This window comes from Lissotriton helveticus, chromosome 2_1 (assembly GCF_964261635.1).
Source record: "Lissotriton helveticus chromosome 2_1, aLisHel1.1, whole genome shotgun sequence".
Taxonomy (NCBI): Eukaryota; Metazoa; Chordata; class Amphibia; order Caudata; family Salamandridae; genus Lissotriton; species Lissotriton helveticus.
The window spans coordinates 1739325533-1739346079 of record NC_136059.1 but is presented as its reverse complement, the minus strand read 5'-3'; the positions used below and the strand labels follow the sequence as shown (position 1 = coordinate 1739346079).

At 50.6% G+C, this 20547-nt stretch overlaps 1 protein-coding gene across 1 annotated transcript in view; it reads right to left on the bottom strand.

Annotated features, from left to right (window-relative positions):
- LPAR1 (lysophosphatidic acid receptor 1) overlaps positions 1-8524 on the bottom strand; it is a 257320-nt gene extending 248796 nt beyond the window's left edge. Inside the window, exon 1 of the mRNA XM_078676694.1 lies at positions 8070-8524. The gene's annotated coding sequence lies outside the window, so the exon portion shown is untranslated. The remainder of the gene's footprint in view (positions 1-8069) is intronic.
- Positions 8525-20547: the final 12023 nt, after the last annotated feature.

The window sequence follows — 20547 nt, the reverse complement described above, 5'->3', positions numbered from 1 at the left end:
ATTACATCATCAGTAACGCAACAGTACCACAATACATATGTCTTAGTCTACAGTTACAGTCTTACAGATACAAACCATAATATTACCCCACCCCCCAAATTCTGTTATGTTTTTGCGAACACCCCCCTACAGCCTAAATGGATTTCTCCTGCTAGGCGCACCCGTCTACCCCATTCTCTCCTCCTCCAAGGAGGGGGCTTTTGGAGAGTTCCACCTCCGAGCAACAACACTCCTGGCAGCCGAAGAGGAGACCCCCCAAGCGCAATGGCAATTAAATAAAAATATATGTAGGCATGCTTTACAAAGTCCTACTTAAAGCCCCAAGACTCACACTATCACTAGTAATGCGCGAGCCGCCGGTACTGTGCGTGGATGCGCACGGCACGCCTCGCCACTCTTGCAAGGTTTAAATTGCTACTCTGATTCAACGTCACTTGTTTATTACAAAGTAACAACCTTAAAACGCATGTGGTGCGTGTTAATTCACTAACTCTGCCCCCCTAGCCAATAAAAACCATCATGTGACATCAATTAAGCATCATGAGAGGAGGGGTGATGTCAGCAGAAGGGGGGACCCAGGGAGAGCCAGGCGCGAGCCGGTCTCTCCCTGGGTAGGTTCGCGCGAGAAGCAGGAAAGCAGGTGTGGGCTGATTAGGGAAGTGATATAAGGGGGTTAGGTTGGCAGTGGCGTAACTGCGTAGCGGGAGGCTAGTAGGGAGGTTTGTTTTGCGGCGCTCGTGTTTTACCTTGTGTCCTGGGGCATGGAGGAAGCGGCGGAGGTCCGTAGGGCTGTGAGGATCCTTTGTGAGGCGGGGCGCGAAGACCTTCTACGGCCGGGTGTTCCGGCGGAGGCGTGGGTCGGGTTGTCCCGCCCCCCTCGCAGGGCGTCTGAGGGCGTCTCCAGGGCAGTTGAGGCCTGCCTCTCGCAGGGCCTGGAGGAGGAGCAGGACGGAGACGCGGCTATGCCGGAGGACGGGCCTGGGCCGGTGTCGCCCGCCGTCGCTGTGGAGCCCCCACTGGATGCCCCGGGTGCCCCGCTGCAGGTATGTGCTTTGCCATTTATTCTTGCTGACACGCGCGGGGCGCCCGGGGGGAGGAGGGGTCGCTCAGTGGGCGGGCAGGCACCGAGCCCCAGCGGGCTGGTGCGGGGGAAGTCGGGGAAGCCTCCGGCGGGCCCAAAGCCCAAGCGTGGGAGGAGCCTGGAGGTGCCTGAGCATGCGCAACCCCCCCCCCTTGCAGCGGTGCCCCCTGCCCCCCCCCCTGCGGTTCCTCTAATGCCGGCCGGGGCCTCGCCTTACCTGTGGCTGAACGGGCAATGTTTCCTGCTCTCCCCCGCTGTGCCGGGGCCTGGTACGGCCCCTCACCTCTCTTTTGGTTCCCCACCCCAAGGTGGGGCTGATTTACGGCCCTTGCCGGACGCGTTACCTGTCTGCCCCCTCCCTGAAGCCCCGCCACCTGCTGCTGTTCTTCCCTCTGCGGGTGCTGCACCCAGTGGGCTGCCACCCCCGCCTGCACAGTCTACGGACGCTAGTGTGCCTGGCCTGGGAACTGCCACCCCCCCTCATTTGGCTACGGGTGGGAGGGGTTTGCTCCATGGGGGGGCGCACGCGGGCCCTGGTCCTTCCCTGTTCCCGGTCCCCAGGGGTCGGCCGGGTGGCCGTTTTGGGTGTCCTGAGCCTGGGGCGGTGGGTGGCCATGGTTTGGCGTCGGCGACCAGTTCCTTGGGGGGTGATGGCGTTTTCGTTTCCAGGGAGCCTGTTCTGGGGTCCTCTTCCTTTTCTGGCTCGAGCGGCCGCAGTTTTCGTCCGGCGCCTTCGGCTGGGCGGCTGCCGGCTGTTTCTACGGGCCCGGGAACTGTCCACACGGCTGTTTCCAGTGGTGGGCTTCACGGGGGGCTATCTGGAGCGGATAGCTCGTCTACAGCTTTCAATGTACACAGTTTTCAGCCTGTTGATTGGCAGTTTTATGATGGGGGTATTGGTGATGGGGCTATGCCCAGTGGCAGTGACCAAGTTTTATTTTCTGATGAAGCTTTCTGCGGTAATTTTCGTGAGGAGGATTTGGAGGAAGGGGAATTGAGAGACACTAATGTTGGGCTTTTGGCAGCACGGGCCCAGGGGGGTGGGTTGGGGCAACCCCCTGTCTCTCGTGTTTCGCAGGAGTCTCGAGCGGACCAGGCCGGTGTACGAGGGGCAGTGAGTTCTGGACCTTCGCAGAAGGAGCGTGGGGCTGTCACACTGCAGTCGGAGCAGTTGCCCAGAGGTAAGGATGGGTGGTGGTCTGTGTGGCAACCTAGGGAGAGTCTCCCTGTGAAGAGTACAAGGTCTATTGGTACGGGTGATGGGGTTGTGGTTGAGCGAGTCGCTCTGGCACCACGGCTTGAGCGGCCTGTATTTTCGAATGTTTCTACGGGGGATGGGGTTGTGGTTGAGCGAGTCGCTCTGGCACCGAGGCTTCAGCGGCCTGTACTTTCGCATGTTTCTACGAGGGATGGGGTTGTGGTTGAGCGAGTCGCTCTGGGACCGAGGCTTGAGCGGCCGGTATGTTCGAATGTTTCTACGGGGCAAGTTGCCAAAGAGGTTTCTACTGCTGGGAATGGTGGAATGGTTGCCCCACAGGTGGCGGAGGATAGTATCCTGCCGAAAAAGTTGCCTTATTCTGGGGTGGGAATGCCTTTGGGGTCTCATTTGTCCGAGAAAACGAAGAATCTGATATGGTCTGGGGCATTTGTGGATGTTTTTCGACTTCTTCATAGAGATATTCAGGCAAAGGAGGGGTCGAAGGAGGAGGAACTAGAACTGGCGAGGCGGCCCCGTGTTCCGAAGTCTATAGAGAATTGGACTTCGGCCTTTCTGATTTATGCCAGTGTTTATTGTCAACGTCATCCTGAGAAGGCAATTGCTATGTTTAAATATGCAGATATCGTCCGCAAGGCTCACAGTTCTTTTGGTGGCTTTGCATGGTTGTCCTATGATGACGAATTTCGGGCCCGCATGAGCGCTTTCCCCGAGCGTTCGTGGGGTGAGGTTGACTCCGAATTATGGTTACAGTGGATGGCTTCGGCAAATCCGCCTGCTACGACCCACACGGCTAGTGGTCAGCCGGTGCATTATCGGCCCTTTTCAGCTCGCCCCGCTCAGTCTGGGGCGGGGGTTTGGGGCAGAGGTCAAGCAGCCGCCACTGGCACTTGCTGGCACTTTAACCGGGGTTCCTGTAACAGGCCAGCTTGTAGGTACAAGCATGAGTGTTCCCAGTGTGGGGGAAAGCACTCCCTCACCCACTGTTTTCCTGGACAACGTTTGGGCGATCAGGGACGAGGTTCCGGGGGTAGGGGACAGCACCAACAGCCTGTTTACAAGGGCTCCTACTCCTATTAGGCAGACGGTTCTCGATCTCTGGCTGGTGGATTATCCAGATTTTGATGCCGCTAAGATTTTGTCTTGGGGTTTCAAAATTGGTTTTCGGATTGGATATCAGGGACCCAGGGTGGGCAGGTGGTCGGACAATTTGAAGTCGGCGAAGGAGAGTCCCCATGTGGTGCGGAAAAAACTGGATGCCGAGCTGGCGGCTGGTAGGATTGCTGGTCCTTTTGTATCTTGTCCTCTGCCTGACTTGATTGTTTCACCCCTGGGCGTGGTGCCCAAGAAGGCGGCAGGAGAGTTTCGTCTTATCCATCACCTGTCCTGGCCCGAGGGTACCTCCATTAATGACTTCATCGATCCGGCCGACTCGAGTGTTGCTTATGCCTCGGTGGACGATGCCTTACGGCTCGTGCGCATGGCAGGTGTTGGGGCATTGCTGGCGAAGAGCGATATTCAGTCGGCTTTCCGGCTTTTGCCCATCCATCCTTGGGATTTCAGTCTGTTAGGAATGCAGTTTGATGGTTGTTTCTATGTGGATCGTGTGTTGCCTATGGGCTGTTCCGTGTCCTGCTCCCTGTTTGAAACTTTCAGTACCTTCCTGCAGTGGAGATTCACTTTTGTTACTGGCCACGTCCTGGTCTGTCATTACCTTGATGATTTTCTTTTCATTGGGGAAGGTCGCTCCGGACAGTGCCAGTCGGCTTTGACCAGCTTTCAGGCCCTGGCGGAGGAATTGGGTGTTCCTTTAGCGCCGGACAAGACTGAGGGCCCATGTACGTCCCTGACTTTCTTGGGGATTGAAATTGACACGCTGTCTATGGTGGCGCGATTGCCTGCAGCAAAAGTGACGGAAATGTCTGACTTCATCCAACTGGTTTTGAGGGAGCGGAAAGTAGTTTTGAGAACTGTCCAGAAGCTGTTGGGGTACCTCAATTTTGCTTGTCGGGTTGTTCGGGCGGGCAGGACGTTCTGTAGACGTCTGGGTCTGTCCATGTCCGGTGCGAGCCTTCCCCATCATCGGGTACGCATTACCACCGCTGTCCGTGCTGATCTGACAGTCTGGCTTCGTTTTCTGCAGGAGTTCAATGGCGTGTCCTTGTTTTTTGCGGATGAGGACATGGTGTGGCAAGTACAGTTGTTCACTGATGCTTCTGGGGCTCATGGCTTCGGAATCTTTTGGGACGGTCGGTGGTGCGCGGCCGGCTGGCCGGCGCTCTGGCGGGACCAAGGTCGTAGCATAGCATTTCTGGAGCTCTTCCCACTGCTGGTTGCTTTGTATCTGTGGGGGGATGAGTTTCGGAATCGATCAATTTTGTTTCATGTGGACAATTTGGCAGTTGTACATCTTGTCAATCACCAGAAGGCTCGTGATTTGCGGGTGTTGCGACTCCTGCGCGCATTCATGCTGCGGTGTCTGCAATTAAATATTGTCTTTAAAGCACGGCATGTTCCTGGCACTTCTAACTGCATCGCTGACTCTTTGTCTCGATTTCAGTGGGCCGAGTTCCGCAAGTTAGCTCCTGGGGCGGACCTGGAACCAACAGCGATCCCACAGTACGTATGGGCCATGGGGGATTGAGGGTTCACCAATTAGTCGAACATTCGGTGGCCGCCTCAACGAGGCGGGGGTATGTGAAGGCTTGGAGCGAGTTTCTGCAGTTCGGTAAGGAGTTGGTGGGCCCGGCTGGGGCTGGTTGGTCTGATGAACGTGTTATCTTACAGTTTGTGTTGCATTTGGCAGACAAAGGTCTATCGCCCACTACCATTTCGGGCAAGTTGGCTGGGATTTCTTTTTATGGGCTACTTTGGTGGGGGAGGGATCCGGTTGGGGGGGTGTTGGTTCGTAAAATGTTGAAAGGTTTGGCTAGGCTTCGGGCTGGTGGTCCGCAGCTTCGGCAGCCAGTGACTTTTGAGTTGCTTCAGTTGTTGTTACCAGAGTTGGAGTTGTGTTGTCATGATGCTTTTGAGTGTGCCAAGTTTCGTTTGTGTTTCATTTGGTTGTTCTTTGGGGCATTTCGGGCTTCGGAATTGTTGGGGTTACGGGGTAAGGTAGGCATGACTAGCAGTGAGGTTGTGTTGGAGAGTGACAGGGTGCGGCTGTGGCTGCGGGCATCCAAAACCGACCAGTTGGGGAGGGGTAAGTGGGTGTTCCTTGGCAGGAGTGGTGTTTCTGCTTGTTGTCCGGTTGGGGAATGGGAAGTGTTTGTATCATCTCCACATTTTCTCCAGGGGTCTATATTTTGTCATGTGGATGGTAGTCCCATTGTGGCTTCCCAATTGCTGGCTGTCTTGCGCAAAGTTTTGTTGCGCTTGGGGAAGGATCCGGTTCAGTTTGGTACCCATTCCTTCAGAATTGGTGCGGCGACGGAGGCCGCTCGTTTGGGGTGGGACTGGTCCCAGATCAGACGCATTGGTCGTTGGCGTTCCAAGTGCTGTGAGAAATATGTGAGGAAATAGTGAATTGTTTGGATTGTCTAACATTTCTTTCTCTCCTAGGTCCTTGGCCGTCGGCCCCCGGAGGCAAACGGAGGGTTTGGATACTAGGGCACTCTTTTATTAAACGTGCAGCTTGCGCCGCTGCCACTCAGCTCTGTGGGAGATCGCTGGGTCTCAACAGCGCGGAACATGAAGTCTCCTGGCATGGAACAGGGGGCATGCGGTGGGGTGGGTTTTTTCCCGCCTTAGCTGCTTTGGTTTCCCAGTGTTTGGGGGGCCCTCCGGATCTCTTGGTGCTCCATCTTGGCGAGAATGACTTGGTTTCTCTCTCTGGGTTAACTTTGTTGAAACTCATGAAGCAAGATCTGGAAATTATCAAAACCACATGGGTGAGCACCATGCTGATATGGACTGAGTTTGTGCCTCGTCTGCAGTGGCGTGGAGCAAGGAACCATTCCGCCCTTGAAAGGGCCAGGAGAAAAGTGAACAGGACAATGCGACCTTTTTGTCATAATTTGGGTATCTACTGTTTGAATCATTATCATTTACAGGTCTCGGAACATCATTTATTTTGTGAGGACGGTGTGCATCTCTCGGCTTTGGGTATTTCTTTTTACCTTTTAGAACTCAGGGATTTGATTAGTAAGGTTCTTCAGGTACAGTTATGGTGTGCTCCTTCCTGTCCTTTTGGTGGGGCAGGAAAACACTAAAGGTTTTCCTGGGTGGCGGGTTTTTGGTAGTGGGGGTGGGCAGCCTGGAGCGGGTTGGCCATCCTGAAGGGTAGTGTGGGTAGGTTAGGGGTAGTAGATAGGAGTTTCGTTCTGGGTTTTGGGATTCAGGTTTTCTAAGATCATTGTAGAGTTGGTTTTGGTAAATAAATAAATAATGAAATGTGTTTCGTGAAAATTATGATGCACCTGTCCTAAAATAAAGTGGCCTTTTTTGCTCCTAAAAGAGAGATGTGGACAATGATTTCTTGCGCGAGGGGGGACCCAGGGAGAGCCAGGCGCGAGCCGGTCTCTCCCTGGGTAGGTTCGCGCGAGAAGCAGGAAAGCAGGTGTGGGCTGATTAGGGAAGTGATATAAGGGGGTTAGGTTGGCAGTGGCGTAACTGCGTAGCGGGAGGCTAGTAGGGAGGTTTGTTTTGCCCCACCCACCCTCCCTCTTTTTCTTTTCCATTTGGGTGGGGGGTGTTTTTCTTCTGTGGTACCCTAGGTGCTGCTCCTTTCTTGGCCTGCCACGGTTAGGATGGGTGCCTTTGTTCTACCTATAGGCGGGTTTTTGGTAGTGGGGGTGGGCAGCCTGGAGCGGGTTGGCCATCCTGAAGGGTAGTGTGGGTAGGTTAGGGGTAGTAGATAGGAGTTTCGTTCTGGGTTTTGGGATTCAGGTTTTCTAAGATCATTGTAGAGTTGGTTTTGGTAAATAAATAAATAATGAAATGTGTTTCGTGAAAATTATGATGCACCTGTCCTAAAATAAAGTGGCCTTTTTTGCTCCTAAAAGAGAGATGTGGACAATGATTTCTTGCGCGAAACTGACACCTTGGATCAGTGGGGGAGATGGAAGCAAGCAAAAGGGAGAGCGGCAGCATGAGGGGAAAAAAACTGCAAAAAAATACTTGAAATTATCAAGTTCTCTGTCCGGCATTACATACTCCGTGACAAAGGCTTTCGACAGACACCCCACACGTCTCCAGGACACGCCTCTAGGCAAAAAAAGAAGATAAAAAAAACGGTCCCCGTCCAAAGCTAATCACCTGCACGTGGATTTTGCACGGTTCTCCTAACGTAGTTCCAAGTTTACCCCGTCTCTCTCTGAATTACCAGTTCTTGCCAGCTAAAGTTTTGAAAGAGTATTTACTTTTTCGATAAAGTAATTCAGACATGCCAACTGTGTGTGGGTTTCTCTCTCTCTCTCTATATATATATATATATATATGTAGTGAGACAGAGGGAACAATCTACTTTTGGGCAAAATGGTAAAATCTAACTTTTTTTCCCACCTAAAAATCTGTTTTACTCTTTAAGCAGCTCACTATACAAATAGACCCTTAACTCTGCTGCAAAATCGCGCCACTGAAGCATCTCCAAACGCTGCGGGGATTAATCAAAGATGTATGTGTCTGTAGAGTAGGCTCTTAAGTCAGAAAATTCGGCAGTTGTGGCGCGCTCTCCCACATCCCAATTAAGAAGAAAATGCAATAATAACTAATGCAGTAGATGTAAGACTCCCAAATGGGACACTTTTTAAAGAAGCAGCCTCCGGCCCTTACCTGCTGCTCTACAATGCCGGGGTGTCCCCGGCGGGCTCCTCGGTACCCTCTGCATGGGTCAGTCCCCCCGAAGGCACCTCCGTGGTCCGTCCGGGGCGCCGGCGGGTCCAGGCACAAGTTTCTGTCAGAAGCGCTGGAGGCGGAGGGGCCGCGGTCTGTGCGCGGCTGCTCTCCGGCTGAGGGGGTGGGGCAGGGCTGCGCTCCCGCAGAGTGGCAGCTGGAGGTGCCTGGCCGTGTGTGTGTGCGTGCAGGCTCAGGGCTGGAGTGTGCTTGTCTCTGCGCTCTGGCATTACTCACCCCGCTCCTCCGCCGCCGCCGCTCTCACCCTCGGTAGCCCGCCCCCTCCTCCAGTACATGCTCTACTCAGTCCTGCTGCTTCCAGACCCTGTAGTCTCAGACCCAGCGTCGCAGCAGCCTCACAGCACCGACGCTGAGAGCCAGACACAGTTTCCCTCAAAGCTCTGGGGCGGACGAGCAAATATGAACAGAAGTGAGAGGGCTTGTTTTAAATCGAGCTGTGTTATTTAGTTACCGCCGCCACAGCATTCAAGCATGTTTCAATTGAAACATTCAGCTTATTGCTGCAGCGTTTCCGTGCCAGAGGCACCTTGTTAACTTTCATCAGAGGGTCGCGGAGCTCCGGATGGCGGGAAAAGAAAATATACCCTAGAGGCCTCCAGCAATCTGATTTCCCCCCTCCCTAAACATTTATGTGTTGGCACTTAGAAAGGTTGACATTTGATTTCAAGGTACTTTACAGACGCAAAGCTGGCCTGCGTCTCTATTAGTGTGAACTTTTGGGGTTGGTCAGACTGGGTTTTGTTGGTGAGTGACTGATTAATTAATTGGTGCATCTGGGAGTGAATAACGGTCAGGCGTTCCATATAACGCAAAAGTGACGTTCCAGGCACCATTTGAGAGTATATGCAGATCTTATACGTGTTCGTTGGAGATGACCATCATGGTAGCTGAGGAGACGTTTTTTCCAGACCTACAATTTTCAAGATTGAGTACACAAGCGGCTCTTGTAAAAATGCAGAGAAAAAGGTTTCCCAGTCACTGCTGCTCCAGCAAGAGTTTATTCTATTCCGTTTGCAATGTATGGGCTGTAAATGCTAGACAAATATTTTAGATTTAGAATAGAATCGGTGCTTAATTTGGAGAAAAAAAATGCCAGGCCTGTCGTCAGGAGTTCACTGCATCTGGCACCACACACTGTCCCACCTATGGTGTTAAATACAAACAACTACTAACCATCACACTCCTACAAGTGTAACAATTCGGACTATTCCAGCCCCCCACCACCCACAAGGCTATAAGAATGGGTTGGGCAGCAGGCAATAGTCATTTTGAATGTATATTGAATTAACAATTGACTGTTGTGGTCCTCTCTAAATCAGGCAGACAGCAAAACCTTGTGGCAGACTGTCCACAAGCCGTGGTGTTGACGATTAAGTGTTGGTGCCAAGCTGGAAACCACCGGCACGGCACCGGAGGGAGATGTGTCGCCAGGGCCTGTCGCAGCTAGAGAAAGCGAAAAAACTGCATATGGCCCAGGTCATACTGTACCTGCAACTCTTAGAATGACATCAGCGTAGTCCCGTTGTAAACATCGCCTAAATAAGTGATACCTATGTGGTTCCATTGATGGAATCCCTTCAGGGCAGAGAGCTGATGGAGCCACGTGCCGCACCACAGGCGGGTGAGTTTGGTTAGCTTGCGGCCCTAGTGAATCCAGCACAGTGCCGCCCTCCATCAGTGTATTGCAACTCTGGCTCAGTAGGACATCACCCTGGATACCAGGTTTCCATAAAGAGTACAGAGTAAGCCCTCAAATCCCATCGTATGGAATTCCCTGCGATAGGCTGGGTCATCCCACACCCCGCAAAGCATTTATTGAAGGGCACTAATTGCGCAGCCAAGTAGTAAGCATGAATATCTGAGTCAAAGGGCGACTTTCGTGCCGATGAGAAGGACACCCTGTAGCGCTTTTCAGCCCAAATGGAGGTTAGGGAGGGGAACCATTGTCTGGGTACAGGGAACTGAAAACTCGCTAATATATACCGGGGAAGACACAGCATATTAAAGAGCACGCTGCTGAAGGAAGAGACCCGATTAGGGCCACCTGGGTCACTCGTGACCACCTCTCAGCCTTCCATACAAATGAAGAGTTGGTGAGACAGTAGAGAATGAAAACCAAGTATATTTTATTCAAGTACACCCGAGTGGAGTCCAGTCTGACCAGCCTCCTGGGATTTCTGCAGAGGGACTGACTTCAGCAAGACTGGCGATACATTATGTACAATTCAGAAAGAATAAAGACACGCCCTAACTGGAAATTTCCAGTTGGTAGCTGATGAGCAAAGGAGATACAGAAGGATGGGTTTCGATCCTGAGATCAGGCACATGCTATCTCAGCGCCAATGTCTCTCTGCCTGCAACCGCCGCTCTAAGGGTGAGAGCAGTCCTATCTAGTGAGAAAGGTATGTACAGACAAGGACAGTGTATTTATTAGTACTGCGAAGTTCAAACTTGGAGAAACGAAGACTATCAAAGCTGATTTCAACTAGGGCAGAGAGTGCGAAAGCCAGAAGTTAGTTTCGATCATCGCTCAAAATGGCGGCTGAATATAAAATGGTGCAGCGAATGCTAACTTAAGACATACAATGCATGGATAACTCCACTAAAACATTTTTATTCCAACACTGCGTACCATCGGGTTTAGTGGCAGCCACTGCAAGCGATGGGTGCCCCAGTCAAGGGAAGTGGCCAGGTCCTGGAATTTAAGCTTCCATGCCAGGTCCGAGAGGTGACATATTTGGACCCCAGGTATTTAAATGTGTTACACCATAATGGAATAGTCTGGCACCAGCAACAGCCCTCTTCATCCTCACCTCCACCAGTACTGATTTTGCCGAGTTACTATAGAGACCAGAGGCCTCTCTATAAAGACTAATAATCGCTGGACAACGGGGGCCGGAGCTCGAAGGGTCCTTGAGGACCAACAAGACATCATCAGCATAGAGTGCTACCCAGTCTTCGAACCCTGCTCCCCATCTCCACCCACTGACCCATGCATCACAGTGTATGAGGCGTGCCAATGGCTAACGCAAACAACAAAGGGGGGATTGGGCACCCCTGACGCGTGCCCTGCCGGATTGGGAAGGGGCTGATACTATGCCATTCACTCGGAATTAGTCCCTGGGGTTGTGATAGAGGAGGTGGACCATCCTCTTGGATTTTGGTCGCAGGCCTGCTCGTTTCCGGACTGTCTCTAAGAACTCACATGAGAGCGTATCAAAGGCTTTTGTGAAGGCTACAGGAAGGAGGGCTAGTTTACCCACTAGCTTCTGCATTTGGGAGAGGGCCACTTGCACTCATCGAATGAAATGACGCATGCTTCTACCCAGCATAAACCCACACTGGTCCGGGTGGATGAGTACACGTCAAACGACCCGCCAAGATTTTGGCAAACATTTTAATGTCTACATTAATGAGAGGAATCAGCCGGTAGGAGGTTCACAGATCGGGAACTATACCCTGCTTGGGGAATCACCACAATGGTTGCACAGCCTAAGTAATTGGGAAAGGAACCCTAGTGTGTTGCTTCGGTGTAGAAGTTTAACAAGTGGGGCACAATAATTAAGCAAAATCTGTTCTAGTATTCAATGGCGTACCCATCAGGCCCAAAGATTTTACCTGATTGGAGGCCAGAAATGTCCTAGACTACCTTCCTCTTCCTCATTCAAATGTTTATCTAGGTCCAGGGCCAGAGAGTGGTGGATAGAGGGCAAAGGGATGTCCCACAGGATGGGGTTTCCCACCTCCAGGGGGGGCACCGGATAGCATGTGTATAGGTCCCGATGGTGTGGACGATCGTGGGTAGCTCTTCCCTGAGGCAATCCGTCTGATCCCGAATAGCCAGTATCACTCTAGAGGAGACTGTGAGTCGCCAGTCAATAAAGCAGCTTGCCTGATTCGTCCCCCAGCTCGTAGATTTTTTGAGTGGAGATGCTGTGCCTCACCTGAGTCAGGCTGCTGGATCCAACACTCCAGGCATCATATTTGAATCTCTAGGTCAGTCACCCAATGTTTCTGTGTTGTTTCTTGACTCTGAATGTAGCTTTTGAACAAACCTCTTATGGAGGATTTGCATGACACCCAGAGCGTCATCTTTGATAACACTGAGCCATCGTTAATTTGGAAGTAGTTTCATTTGGAAGTAGTTTTGGAGTTCGTCCTCCATGAAGGAGGCACACTCAGGAACGAACCTTCAAGCACTATGCTCTAAATCGCCATATGGGTCTTCAGCATCACAGGCTGGGTGGCCCACTCTGCCAGAAGGGGTCTGTGATCTGATATATCGCATGGGATTAGTTGGGCATAGCTCAGTGCAGGAGATCTGTCACCTGTAGCCACAGTTGGTAAGTCCAGGCTTTAGTATTATGGGCTGCTGACCGGTGAGTGTAAGCTCGTGTCGAGGGGTGCCAGGAACGGCAGGCATCGTATAGGCGCATGGACTCATCCCAGGCTGTAAGACACGCAGCTGAGGACCTCATGCCAGGGTGAAGTTCGGTGGATGTTCAGGGCCTGGAACAACATTAAAACTCTCCCATCCGAACAGACCTCCCATGGCCGGAGAGTGGGAGGAAGACCTTGACTGATGCCAACTAGTGGAGTGCACAGCATACCGGTCTTGGGGCTGCCCACTTAAATTCGAAAAGATCTGGGGACTGTGGATGCAACTCAGGGGTACCAATGTATTGGGAGATGAGGGAGATAGGGAGGGAACTGGGCCATTAAGGCACTCAGATGACAGGTCCTCTGCCCGCCATTCTACGTAAGGAGTCACTCTAGGAGACAGAGACTGGGTTGTACATTGATACTTGTCGACGTTCGGGCCCCTTGCATGTGGCCTATAAATACTATTTTATACTGCTTATGAACGATCTGTGGTTCTCAAATAACTGCTTAATAAAAATATTTTTTATTTTAAACTCTCCTCCCACTAAGGTGGTCCCCGGGGGCATTGTCCTCAGAAAGGACTGCAGTGCCTGAAGTGTGTGTTGTAGCAATTGCTGAGGGGTGTAACAGGAGACACAATTATATTGTCTAGCAGCCACGTGGCCCTCAATCCTAACATATCTCCCCAGTGCATCGGTGTGTATATTAGTTACTGTAAGAGGAACGGATCTCTGAAGGAGGAGTGCTACCCTCCTGGAGCCTCAAGCAAAGCCTGAGTGAAATATTCTACATATCCAAATTGGCCAAGAGGACGGCGGTGGGTTCCTATCAGGTGCGTTTCTTGTAAGAGGACTACTGTCGGCTTGTACCTTTTCATATAGTGCAAGACGCCCTACCGCTTGATACAGTCTGAGATCCCGTTATGTGAGAAGTTGGCCTGATGTGCAGTGCTCACTGTTCTAGTGATCACTATATATCAGTCCAAACAACCCTTATTGATGATTGGTTGTAAGTCAACCTTATAGACCAGCTATCCTAGTAGCATGGATACGAGCAGTCTAAGGCTAAGACTCTAGAGGGCGTGTTAAGCCAGCTGTTTTACCATCACATTACCCCTTGAACACCCAGTGAAAGGACACCACACAAGTTGTTATGAAAATAAACAGTGTATTTATTTATAACAAGACTACCCTGGCTCTTTATGAGACAGGGAGCTAAGCACACAACAAAACTCTTATAAAAATACTTAAGTTAGCACAGTATACACAAATGCCCGAGGGGCACGAAAAACCATATACTCTGAAAGTGGAATGCGAAATTACTAGCAGGTAAGTACAGTACTAATAGGCTTTGGAATCGCTAGGACTTGACTATAGAATCGTTAGATTACTTCTAGGAGGCCCAGGGGACTCGGGTGCAGAGTGTGCACTCTCACGCGGGATGCGGGACAAAGTCTATGATAGCTAGTAAAGTTAAAGTTAGTGTTCACGGGCGAACCCGACCTGGTAGGGAGAAAACGACAGTGGATCCTGACCCTTGGATAGTGAGGCTATGCTGGGGCACCGAAATGCCGAAGTTACCTAGCCCAGGGGCTGCAGCTGCATAGGTCTCAAAAGACGTCGGGAATCCTCGTAGACGAACCAGGAGCCTGGAAGAAAGATGCTGGCAGGCGACCAGTGAAGAGAGTTCGAGTTGATCCAAGCCTGGATCTTGAAGATGGATGACACCTGAAAGCAGAGGGGACCAAGTTCGTGACTACTAGCCAGTAGTCAGGTGGCACCAGGAGGGCACCGGATGGTAGTCACCTCGGCTAGGTGAGTGGGCGACGCTGTGCTCTGCAGATCTCACGGACCAGGAGGCGTTGTCGGCGACCAGGATGGAGGGGCGAGCTGTCCCACGATGGATGAAGCTGTCGGCGTCGAAGAACCCAGGATTGGGCAACAAAGCCTTGGCTAATTCAAGCCCACGCGGTGGACTCAAAATGGCGTCTTGAGTGGACCAGGAGGGTCCGGGGTGCTCCTCTTCTGGAAGGGAGCAAGAGCTAGTCTGGAGCAACCAGACCAGCAGCAGTGATGTCGTCGGGCGTCGTTCAGAAGGCCACAAGCCAGCGGGCTAGTAGCTAAGCAACGCGGTGAGCAGCAAAAAGCAGAAGGGCCCCACGCCGATCGTGGAGATGCTGGGGGGCTGCTCTTCGGTGCTGGAGCTGCTCAGGGTTGGGGCTTCTCGGACCCCAAAGCACCCGCCAGGAGATTACTCGGCGGGCTTGCTGTGAAGAAGTCGTGCAGTCTTGGCAATAGTCGGTCTCTTGACGTCTCGTCGCACTCACGGTTCTCAGCTTGGCTGTAGAGGTGAGTAGAGGTCGGAGGTGCCAGGGAAGCCGGGTCTTGTCGAGCTGGGCAGTCGGATTCCGGAGGAAGGACTTGCAGCAGACCGCAGTGTTCTTAAGGTGGTGCCTGCGGATGCAGGGTGACTACTCCTTAGCCACAAGGGAGAATCTTGAAGAAGAAATCTTGATGTCCTTTCGTAGAAAGTCGTGTCTTGATTCCAAAGATGATCTAATTTGGAAGGGGGCCTGCTCCTACCTTTATCTGGGAAAAGGGGGCTGGCACGCGACTAAGTCCTGCCCTATGGGTGGGAACAGGAGGGGGGTGGTTACACCCCTCTCCTTTGGCGGGCTTTCCCCAGGCCAGGGGCTGGAGTGCCCCTGGAACTGGTTTCAGCCGGCCTAGGCACAGTGAGCACCGGGGTGCCACTTGCAGTCACCTTCCTCTGTAGCCCTGCCTACCTGGAATCCACAAAACCCTGTCTGGGACGGTGCTGGCACCGCCCCTGGCAGGAAACCCTTTGTCCTTGCCTCCTGCTCTGGGAGGACTCCCAGCAGCAGGAGGGCAGACTTGTGTCTCGGTGGCAGCATCCATTTTGTGGATGCTAAGGCTCTGTGTGACTTTAACCGGGGTTACAGGTTACATACATGTCGTGTCCCTCTAGAAGGGTGGAATGCTAACCCCGTCGCCAGAATTGGCGAGGGGTTAGTATTCCAATTCGTATGACACCTTACTCGACATGTTTTGATAAAGCGATACCAGAGTTGGCATATAACCGCGAGGATTATAATGCACTTAAGAGTATATGGTATGCGATATCATGGAAACGGCTAAGGGATGGATCCCGAAAGCCGCAGACAGGCTCAGCTCATGCCAGAGCACCATCTCACACGATTCCAAGCACTCTGCCTTCAGGATTGTCAAGGCCTGCCATAGGAGTGACTGATAGGAGATCTGTGTGTCCATTTTTAGGGTTAGATATAGGTATAATATATCTAAAGCAAAGGGTGATTACACCACCTTGCCCCAGCTGTCAAGCAGCCAGTTGTGTCAGATTTGGATGGCCAGCCAGGGGTGGCATAATACATGCTGCAGCCCCTGGTAGGCCCTGGGTACACCTATGCCCTGGGAACCTAAGGTACACTGTACAGGGACTGATAAGGTGACTCAGTATCCAATTTAGATATGTACCTAAGGTACATGTGATGAAGCAAAGCTTCGCATATTTTGCGACTTGCTGTATTCATGAACCTCGTCTGTGTGTAACAAGGTAATAAGTGTACGTCTTACTAACGTTTATATTTAGTTTAAGCAAAGTTTATGAAGCTTGCCTATGTGTATTCCTAATGCATTTAATCCCTGTCCGTAAAATATGGCCGCCGCTTGTATTTAGTTACTGCGCATGCGTCAGCCACACTCACGTGTCCTGACGTGTCTGCAGGTTTGGAGGGAGATTTATGCGCATGCGTAATACATAGCTTTGCCTGTAACGTGGTACTGCTCGTGCCACTGCTCTTGTGTATGTGTATATGTAGCTAACATTTAGACTGCATAAGTATATTTCTTAATGATAAGTTGAAAGTACAAACCCTGTGATGTGTTTTCATAACGTTATTTCTATGTATTAATTTGTTCTCGCTTACTTTTCATGTACCGCGGGGAATGGGGGTCTGACTGCACAAAAAGCCATCTTGGAGGTCCCTTCTACGCATGTGCGACTTTCTGGGGCACCGACAACCTTGGCTGATGGAACTCCGCCAGTTGGCAGTGATGGGCAAGATGCTCCTGAGAACTGACCTGCAAACTCGGCTGGACGAAATCATGTGTCCCTATTCTGTTACTTTGTACAATTGTCATTGTATTTCTGTGCAGTTTCTCATGGGAACCCCAATCTCGCTAGGCGGTACCCAGAGATGTAAATTAGGCATCCAAATAGTGTGTTATGATTGGTGTATTACCCAAACCCTACCTTAGGACCAATCGAAATTGGGGATTCTGACACTTTGCAACATTTGGGGGGTGGTACCCTGTCCCAAAACAGTATATCTACCCTGGGTTCACCTAGGGAAATTGTCCGACTTGTCTGGTTTAGCTGACCTGTCACTGACCCATCGTACTCAATAGGTGACTGAAGATACAGAGCGCTGCGGAGCACTCTGTCCAAATTGTCCATAGACTAAGGTTTTACTGAACCTTAAAGTGCTGGCGAAGCACTTTGCTGGGAGTTCGCTGACCCAATCGGGGTCTTGATCGATAGCTGCAGAGAGGGTGGAGCGCAGGCGTTGCTTCCAAACTGCGGGTGAGGTCCTGTCCTGAGCGGTCCTGTCCTGAGGGTTTGCTGTCCTGTCCTGAGGTCCTGTCCTGATTCCTAATCTGAGGGTATCCTGTCCTGTCTGGGGTGTCCATTCTGCACCTGCTGTCCTTTGAGGGGTATCCTTCCTTGAGGGTTTCCTGTCCTTAACTGACCCGTGGCCAGGGTTTGGTTTCCACACCAGTCTAGGTAAATACTGCTCTAAGTTTCTTTAAACTTGCACCTTTCTATATTTCTGTCTTTTGCTTCTATAAAGAGACACCTTTGCATATGTTGACTTTCCATGCTTTACCGCAAACTATTGAAACGTAAAGTCATTTGCATAATTTTTCTTAATATGTTCCCATGTTACCCTACCTTTTAGAAATCATATTTTGCATTGCAGTTTGTCATTTTCTGATATGGTCTAGAACGGCCTTACTTAAATTTTCTAAAGATTTCTTGCCTTGAAGGCACAGCATTTTTCCTTTGCATCTCATTATTGCATTTAAATGATTACCCTGACTTTATTTCTCTACAGTTATGTACTTTTCATTATCTTGGTTATTGATTGCCTTATTCTTGTAAGTTTAATGCTTGATGATAACGAACTTTAGATAAACATTTTAAAACTTCCAGTTGTCCGTGGTCATTTACAACAGTATTGAATGTCATTTGAAATTGCATTTGCTGCCTTTCCTTTTACAGCTAGGCCCCTGATCCATTGAAGTCATAGGTACCCGTGTCGGTGGATGGTAAGTCGGGTACACTGAGTAATAACAGTAGGGAACACACACACAATTGGCAGCAGCTCGTGAAGTCGCCCTGTCAATGAGTAGTGTGAATTGAAAGTATATGGGCCCTGAAGCCGGAAACGGCGGAATCATTGGCTGGGTGACCTCGCGCGCTCTATCAGTTTTCTGGTGGATCAGAGGATGGTTAGGGACTAGCTAAAGGTTAGGCAGGATTAGTTAGACTAGTTAAGTCGGAAGCTGCTAGTATATTGATACTGCTATAAGAGCGGCTGTTCCGGGGGACCTGATCAATCTCTTGTGAATACGCTGTTTTGAAAATTCATGAATTGTTTTTTCATTATTATTCTTGTTCTTATATTGTTATATGTATTAATCCATGCGTTTGTAAACCGTATTGTTTCTTGTTGTCCGAACTCCCCGGGGAATTGAAAGGGCAAGTGGTGAATAGAATCCATTGTCCTGAGGTCACAGGCTTAAGGAAAGTTAGGTGCAGGTTAGGATAACCGGGAAGCACTAACTAGGGTTTTCTGAATACATGTGTGAATAAATGTCAGTAACGAGGTTCATTGGCAAACTTCCCATAGTGGCGTAACCTAGTAAGGGTCACATCGGAAGAGTAGCAGGTTCCTCGGAGCTAGGGTGAAAGCAGAGGGGTCCGCTGGGAAACCTTAGACTCGGATATATCCCGGAGAAGTGGATGAGTTTAGGGGAATAACAGGTTCACCAATGCTAGAGTGAAGGGTAGGCGGAAGAGATCTACCCGTAGCGCGTGAAAAGTAAACGGAAGTAGTTTACTTGCAGTAAAACAAAGCTATCCTGTCTAGACACTTGAGCACTGTGGCGAATGTGTATTTGTTGTAAATTAACCAAGCACTGAGCACTTTAAAAGGAAAGAAAGTTTCCGTTACCTTGTGGAGGGAGGGAGTCAGTCGCGAAGCACCTCTGACGTCACTCCGTGCCGCGCTGGGATTGGTAGAAGCAGCGGGCGGGTAGCGGGGCTGGAATTGTAAAGGAGGGGTGAAGCACCGGAGCGTGAGAACAGTCTCACGAAGGGGCCGCGCACCCATTGGCCGAAAATACTTGAACGCGTGCACCTCATTGGTCGCACGGAATTACAAGACGCGTTCTGATTGGAGGTGACTTTGTAAACAGAGTTAAGCGTAGAAATTGTATGTGGCACTCGTATTGTCCAGAGACTAGACCCGATCCAAGAAACCAAGGGTTTGAAAGGGATCAGTGGAAAGCTAATAGATACGATATTATGTACGGAGCTAAGAAAAAGATGTCCCTTGTAAATAGGGTAAAGAATTATTTCAAAACGGACAAACCGATTAAATCTAGAGAGGGCGTTACTATCCCGCCACCGAATACTCCTGCCTCATTCATGATGTTTGACCGAGGGTACAATACCTGTGTGTGGTTGGAGAATTGGGTAAAGTACACAAAAGATGACGGAGTATTGGCTTTTCCGTTAGATGGTACTTTCAATGGTAGGATTTTATTTAATTTGAGAACCCGCATGAATGAATTGCATCCCAGACCGAGACTAACGCAGTATGAGGCATTAGAGGAATGGGAGATTGAGGCTTTTGAAAGAGAGAAACCCCGAATGGACAAAGGTCTGACTAAGTGGTACCCCAGGCTGAAACAGGAGACCAGGGATAAGAGGATGAAACAGTGGAGGCAGAGCATGATTGTTGAGGGTCTGTTTCCCATGATGCCAGCAGGTAACCCTTCTGGGGGAGAGAAAAGGACAGAAAAGAGTAAGCATTGGGGGGCATTGGGGGAGTCAGACGATGAATTGTTAGATGACATCTTTACGAGAAGTCCGCCCCCTTATAATGAGGGAACCCGACCTTCCAGTGCAGGAGAGAATCTCCAGCGTCCATCTATTAAGGAGGAAGACAGATCCCTATGTAGGGGGGAAGGTGGCCAGGTGTTGCCCTATTTTGAGAACCCCGGACCCGCAGAGGTACGCAATATATATCCTAGAATGCCCGAGAGCTCAGAGGAAAAATATTCCCGTGAAAGAAAATTTTTTCCCAGACCTCTGTATGAAAACGAAGAAAAGCCAGTAAGTTCAGGAGTACCCTTTTTGCAGCCTCCATATGGGGAAGAGCGTAGGTCATTTGGCACAGGAACTTTGTTCCCAAAACCAAATTATGGCGGAGGACCAAGTGAAACGCATCCTACTGCCCCGAGTCTTACCCCTCACCTGACCCCACAGATGATACCTGACCGAACATTAAGAAGAGTACTAGATGAAAGGGAGCAAGAGGCCCTAGCTAGACAGAGAACAGAAATAATTCAGAAAATCTCCCAGTTAAATACCAGTCCTGAAGCTTTGACTATTCCGGTAACGATCGGACCAGTAGTCCCGTTGTATGGGAATAGTCAAGGAAGTTCGAACCCTCCAGTTATGAACCCGATAATGGCCCCGCCGAGGCAAGAGCCCCTACTGATAGACGATCAGTCCAGTGAGTGCGAGTCCGAAGTGGTGTTCTTGGATTTACCAAACAAACAGACCGGAAAGGGAGTGCAGAAGAGGCATAATCCTTTTGATGCGAAAGAAATTAAATTAGAATCAGCAACAGGGACTAGGAGTGTTTCCTTGGTAACGCCAGAAGAGATTGAAAATTGGAGTC